The sequence below is a fragment of the Carlito syrichta genome, unplaced genomic scaffold (assembly GCF_000164805.1).
Source record: "Carlito syrichta isolate Samal-C Ts95f unplaced genomic scaffold, Tarsius_syrichta-2.0.1 Scaffold35654, whole genome shotgun sequence".
NCBI classification, from domain to species: Eukaryota; Metazoa; Chordata; class Mammalia; order Primates; family Tarsiidae; genus Carlito; species Carlito syrichta.
The window spans coordinates 4704-11907 of record NW_006979750.1 but is presented as its reverse complement, the minus strand read 5'-3'; the positions used below and the strand labels follow the sequence as shown (position 1 = coordinate 11907).

At 51.2% G+C, this 7204-nt stretch overlaps 1 pseudogene; it reads right to left on the bottom strand.

Moving 5' to 3' along the window:
• Window positions 1-3563: 3563 nt before the first annotated feature.
• Window positions 3564-7184, bottom strand: LOC103276141 (annotated as a pseudogene).
• Window positions 7185-7204: the final 20 nt, after the last annotated feature.

Below are 7204 nucleotides of genomic sequence, written 5' to 3'. Positions count from 1 at the left end.
TGGATTGCTTGAGCCCGCGGGTTCGAGACCCGCCTGGGCAGGCGAGACCTCATCTCTACAATAATAAAATAAAAAAATTAGCCGGGCATGGTAGCACGCGCCTGTAATTCCAGCTACTCGGAAGGCTGAGGTGGAGGGATCGCCAGAGCCCAGCAGGTCGAGGCTGCGGTGGCCGGGAGCGGCCACTGCACTCCAGTCTGGGCGACAGAGTGAGACTCTAACTCAAAAAAAAAAAAAAAAAAAAGAATAGCTCTATGAATAACACTGTCATATTTTGCTGGACACAGGTTGAAGCTGCTTGAGAGTTCAATAACATTGAAATGTTAATTTATGTATCTTTTTCTTTTTTAAATTACATTTGAGAAAATGCAGTAAGACAATTCGCTAAACATACAGCTATTAACTACTAAGAAAAGACGTATATTATTTTTTTAAAAGCTAGTTTTACTCTGTCACTGCTAATAGCAGGAAACTATTGTTTGACTAAAAGTTGCAATATAGCAATTTCTCACCATTTAAAAAATTCATGAAGCCATATCCACATAGACAAATGCTTATTAATTGATAAATTGCTTTATTGACTCTAACGACAAAGATACAGCCTTTGCAGGCTGTAATGCAATCAAATAAAGTGAATTTTCTATTGCCTATTTGGTTGGAAATATAGTTTTGAGTAGTTTTACATCATGTCTGTTTTTCACATATTACATTGAGTTACTAAAGAATGTATTTCTCAAATAAGCACATTTTCAAGGAAAAAGAAACTTCCAGCTTATTACAATATACCACATTATATCAAATACATGATCTTCTGTGTATTCTACAGATAGTTGGCATTCTGAGAGGCAAAATTGTTAGAATGACCCCAATTTCTACCCTTCTCTATGTATATCCAATTTTCTTTTTGACTTCACAGCTCCTTCTATCACAAAAGATAGACTCTATTCCCCTCATCTTAAACCTAGGTTGAACTTGTGATTTGTGTTGCCAGTTGAAGGGAATGCATCACAGTAGATAATTGCCATTTTATAGACTGAAAAGGTCAAGGTCAAGAACCATTGTGTGCTTCATCTCTATCTCTTTTAGTGATCTGTCTTTGTAATAAAAACAAGCCCAGACTAATTCCGTAGTATACAAGAGACCACAAGGAGGAGAGATGGATCATGCCAGTCAAGACCTTCCTAGACCAGTCAGCATATAACCAATCAACCTCAAACTGACTACAAATACATGATTAAAACATATTGAGATTATTTTATCTTGACCTGATCAGAAGAATCATCTTGCAAATGGATACATTTCTGAGCAAAAAATATAGACTTTTTTTGTGAAATGTCACAGTGGTTTTACGTTTTTTAACACATAGCATTGACTGTGGCCATAAATAATTCAAACAGCTTTACATGCCTATGAAAATTTGACTATTGTAAGTATTTAGTGGTAATTAATGCACATATTTGGTAACAGTTCAGGTATGTACACTTTCCTTCTAGTGAATTTACTTTTAATTTAAAGATATGCTTAAATGGACACACCTACAGATGTTGAAAAATACAATGTTTATGAATATTAATATGGTAAAAAGTACCTATTTCATTACATATTAAGATCATGGTGTTTTCTTATGTTCTAAATTTTTAAAAAGTTATCCAGCATCATTTGTATGTTTGTGTGTGCACATTCCATAGGAACAGAATTTTTATTCACATTAATTCACTGATTTTATTGATTTGGAAATGAATAATTTAATTTTGTGAGATTTCCATGTATTCTAACAGATGTTATTTAGAGTGTTTGATTTTAGACTGGTACTATTTTTATTTATAAAAGAATAAGCAAAAACATAGAAGCATATAAATGGTAGATGGTAGAGTTGTTTTTTCTTTAAGCACAATATAAGAGATTTTTAATCCCAATATTTATTGGCATTTCTAACTCTAATAATTAAGTAATATTTGTTAAATGACTAATTTAATGAATAAAAATGAATAAATTTCAAGGATGTTTATATCTCATAGAAGAGTTAATGTATCTGAAATTATTTCCAATCCCCTTGTTGTTACTTAGCTGCAATCACTTTATTAAACTAATTATGTCTGTTATTATTTAAATGCTTAGTTTATGTCAACATATTCTAAGTTCTTTGCAAGCATATATTTGTTAAGAGTTGAATGTTGAGGGAGAGAGAAAACCAAATCGAAATCAAATAAAAAGTAGCCTAATTTCTATGGAAAGCAGTGTGGTAATTTCTCAAAGAACTAAAAATTGAATTTCCTTATGATTCAGCAATCTCCCTCCTGGTGATAGAACTAGGGGGACATAATTTGCTCTACAAAAAGAAAACCTGCACATGCATGTTTATTACAGCACTGTTCATAATCGCAAAAACCATGAAACCAATATAGATGCTCATCAACAATGGACTGGATAAAATAAATGTGGTACATATATACGTGATGAAATATTACACAGCTCTAAAGAACAAAGTCATGCCTTCACAGCAACTTGGATGCAGCTAGAGACCATCTTACGAAGTGAACTATTGCAGAAACAAAGAAGTGAATACTGCATATTCTTACTCATAAGTGGGCCCTGAATATTAGTCACACTAGCACAAAGGTGAGATTGTCAGACGCTGGACACTGCTAGGGGAGGTGCGGAGAAAGTAGGGAGGGGAGCACATAGCAACACCCTGGGTATCTGGTCCACTGTCAAGAGGAGAGAGGACCAGCTAGAAGCCCAAATTCCACCTGTGTGCAATTTACCTATGTAGCAAATCCACATTTAGACTTCACAATTATAAAATTTTAAAAAATTTAGAATTTTTATTATAAAGATACGAAGTAAAATTCAGGGTTAGGAATACAAACATTAATAGCACTTTATTGGTTTATGAGATTCACAAGTCACAGTCAAAAAAAGATACATTTGAGAAATACTAATACCAAGATCATTTGAATGCTCAAATTGACTTAAATATTCCCAACTTGGTGGAAAAGTTACCGCAGCTGGATTGACAACCTGTGTAAAATTTCCCAGAGTAGAAGCGAGGCACTTCCAATAGTATAATCTTCAGAGAAGAAAAAGACATTTTCTATAATGCTTTTTTTTTTTTTGGTGGGTTTCGGTGGGGATGTTCTTTAAAGAGCGTCACATATATATGTAAAATATTAATGTGGGGAGGGACAGGGCATACATCGCAGAGGGGGCGCGGGCGTGGGACGGGGAGGGGCGGGGGCGGCACACGATGCTACACAAAATAGCCACATCTAACATGAAATAATCACACAAACGGGGAGGGGAGCAGCCACCGAGGGTGGGTACCGGGTAGGAGGAAAGCAGGGGGAGCGAGGAATAGGGGCCTGGTCCGAGCACCACGCGAGTGCTGTTCCCGCCTTGCCCCCGCCTCCGCACACCGCTCGGCCTCAGTCTTCCATCCGTCGGTCCTTCACCCGCTGCCTCTGCCCAGCCGTGGAGGACCCGCGGCTTGTCGGCGCTGGGGCCAGGCCGGGGCCTTCAAGGTCCAGGTGCCAAAGCCACGGATGCACTCTCGATCGCAGACTCTACAGCGGCTTGTCGCTCTCCTTCTTCAGGTGACTGTAGTAGTCCTCCTGGGCGGGCAGCGACAGTCTGTGCAGCTGGTGGTGGGCGTGCAGCCACTGCTGCTACTCGGCGCCAGGCGCTGCAGCTCAGCCGACTGTGCATGCATGGCCTGCTGCTGGGGCGCCGCAGACATCGAAGCGTAGAGCGAGGCTGGCAGGTCCCTATAAGGGGCAAGAAGAGCTGGTGATGAAGAACTTCGTTCTCGTGCAGAAGATGAGGAAGGGGGTTAGGGAGGGTCCCAGCTGGGTAGGGGATCCGGGTAAGGTGAGACCCTGAGGCCAGGGGGTCAATGAGAGGGTGCACCGAGGCAGAGGCTGCATCGATGGTGTCCTGCTGGTGCAGGTGCGAGTGGATATGCGCGTGCTTGTGGGGGGGGGTCACGTTCAGCATCCGCAACCGCGCCAGGGGGTTGTTGCCCAGGGTTTCCACCCTTACCGCGTGCTGCCACTCGGCCGCCAGCCACTCCGCGTAGGACATGTCTGGGATGCAGGGCTGGCCCACCCGCCCCCGCCAGCCATTCTCGCTCCAGGGGCCCCACGCTCGGGTGGAAGGGGAAAGGGTGCAGGCCCGGAGGGCCACGCTGCAGGGCCAGGCCACCGTGTCGCGGGAAGGGATCCACGTCCGGCCCGGGGACCCTGTGCAGGGGCTCCAACTCGTTGGGCTTCACCTCGAAGCCCAGCTTGAGACGGTTGCGGAGGTCTCGTTCCTGGGCTTCCGGCTTCCTCTGCCGAGCAGTCGGATCACTGTTGTATAGGGCCAGTACGTTGTAGCCCAGGAGCCCCGGGTCCACCGCGCCCAGGGGCACGTAGAAGGGGTGGTTACGGTTGCCGGGAGACATGACGTGAAGCCGGGCATACTCACTGAGGGTGCGTAAGGCCGGGATGTCAGGCCCCAGGTAGGGGGGCACCGTAGCCACTGCACTGCCCGACACGAATGGAGGGCGGTGGGGCACGGGGCCCAGGGACGGACACTCCATGGGAGGGCGGCCCTCCTGAGCCAGGTTCACGCTGTGCTCCAGCTCGCGCTCCTTCTCGCGCTCCCCCTCACGCGCGCTGCTCTGTCTGGCGCCGCACCTTCTCCAGCAGGTTGGCACGCTTCTTGGGCAGCTTGGAGGTGTCAAGCCACACGAAGTACAGGTCGCTGGGCACGCACGAGTTAAAGCCGTGGTCCAGGTGCTTGTTGAACCTGGCCTACTGGCTGGCGTGGCTGGGCCCATCCATTACCTTGGGCGGGGGCGAGGGGCTGCGTGCTGTGGGCGCCGGGCTCTCGCATGCCTTGTACTCCTTGGCTAGCTCCTGCTTGATCTGCGTGGTGATCAGGGGCGGCGGCGGCAGCAGGGAGGGCAGGCCCGGGGGATGCGAGGCACCTCGGTAGTCCAGCGGGGTCCTCGTCTGGAAGGCGGGGGGAGATCCCACCTTATACCCGGGCGGGTGGCCATCTTGTAGGCCCCCGGGGACCGGGGTCGCTTCGCATACGGCAGGGACCCGGCAGCAAGACCGTCTTGTAGCCTGCTGGCAAGGGGTCCATGGTGGTGATGACCATAGAGAGGGTGGCCGAGGAGGTGGTGACCGTGGGTACCGGCGGGAAGCGGTAGGGTGCCCCTTGGGGGCCCTGGGAGGGGGAGGAGTGCGAGCAGGGGTAGGACCCTTGAGAGGAGGAGGAGGAGGAGGATTCGGAAGAGGAAGAGACTGAAGAGCCTCCAGGCCGGCCTGGCTGTAGGACACCTGGCCATGCGGTGGGGGCAGGTGTGGTGGCCCGGGCGGGTAGGGCCTCAGAGACCCCAAGGAGGGCGACATGGCATAGGGGTGCGCATGGTGGGAGCCACTGCTCTCCAAAGGGTGGGGAAACATCCGGGCGGGGCCCCAGAGGTACTGTGATACTGCTGCTGCTGCTGGTGGTGGTGGTAGTGTGTTGGGGCTGGCAGTTGGGGCTGGCTGGTGGGCCTGGCTCCCGGCAGGAGGCAGGAAGGGGCCGGGTGGGCATTGCTGTTGGCTAAGAGGCGGCCATACGGAGGAGGCGGAGGGGGTCCCTGGCTCCACACTGCCTGGGATGGGAGAGAAGACTGGGTGTACTTGGGGGGCTGGTAGGAGACGGAGAAGTTTGCCGGGGGAGGGAAAGAGTGGGGATAACTGGGCAGCGCCTGGGAAGCTGGGTACTGGGTGGCAGCAATGGCGGTACATCATCCGGGCACTGCGGCAAAAGAGGAGGAATGGGGGACAGAGGGTGGGGCGAGGGGGCCAGAGTCGGGCCCTATTTTGTGCCAGGAGGAAGTCTGCCCATAGCCTGCCCCATAGCATGGGGAGAGGGCAGATGCCCAGGTAGCGATTATGCCCCCCAGGCCAGGAAGAGAAGCTGACGTGTTGCTAAGGGGTCTCAGGGCAGGGCAGGTAGGTTCGGTGTCACATGGGGGAAGGTGGTTGGTGGTGGAGCAGAGGGCAGGCTCTTACCACCCACTGGAGTGTTCGGTGGCTTTGTTCGGGGAGCGCCACCAGCCCCAGAGCTTGGTATTGAAATGGGGGTAGTGGGCAGAGAGTGCTGCTTATCTCCCCTCCAGGGGCCCTCACTGATGAGGCAGTCCCTCCTGCCTTGGAACCTACTGGGGCTCCCGACAAAACTCCTCCACCGGACCCCCCAGGGTAGAGCTGTGGATGAGGGGGAGGGGCTCCAGGCAGAGTCTGGAAAATTCGAGGCGCGGAGGGCTCCATGGGAGCATGATATCCAGTGGGTGTCCAGGAGGATGGGGTTTAAAGCCAGGCTCTGGCTGTCGAGGGGTGCTGTATGGCGGTGGAGAGGAGGGAGGAAACAGCAGAGGTGGGCGGTAGGGGCAGGCTGGGCCCTGGGACAGGCCGGAAGAGGAGTCAGAGTCATTCTCCACGCTGCCCGGGCTGTAGATGCTAGGGGATGTGCTCCGCTTGTCCTGGTCCATATCCCTGGGGTCGTTGCTGCCATCATCGTTGAGGCTCCGCCCGTCCAAGCTGTCCAGGTCTGAGGGAGACTGCAACATGGGGAGCTCCTGCTCAGTTTTGGGCTTCTTGGGTACACTGGTCTCCTCACTTTCACTCTCCGAGATGTCTTCACTCTGGCCGTGCTTGCTAACCTTTGGGGCGAAGGCTTCCTCTATTCGGGCATTCCTGGCCATCTGCCAGGACTTCTAGGCTTTGCCATCGCTGCTGGATGTGCTGACCCCTCCAGGGGAGGCCCGGCCCCTCGATCTCAGCTATTCCCGGGGCCCAGGAGGTCTCTCTTCCGTCCACTCCTCATTGACATCGAGTCTTTATTCTGTCGTGTCTTTATTCTTCAGATTGTGGAGACACCATTCTCCTCTGCCTGGGCTGCTGAATACAGAAACCTCTCTGCTCTACCCCAAGTTTCCCACAGCCGAGGCCGGAGAAGCAGGAAGCAGGATCTCCAAGTTTCCAGCGTAGGTCCCTGGACCTTGCAAGATCTGGCGGGAGCTCGCAGCGCCAGCGGCTCCGAGCGGGTTCCGGTTCCGGCGCCTCCGGAGGGCGGTGGCGGCGGCTCCCTGCCCGCTTCTCTTCTCGGCTTCAGTCGCCGCCGCGGTGGCAGCGGCCCCGCCTCCCCTTCCCCCTCCCCCCCGCCC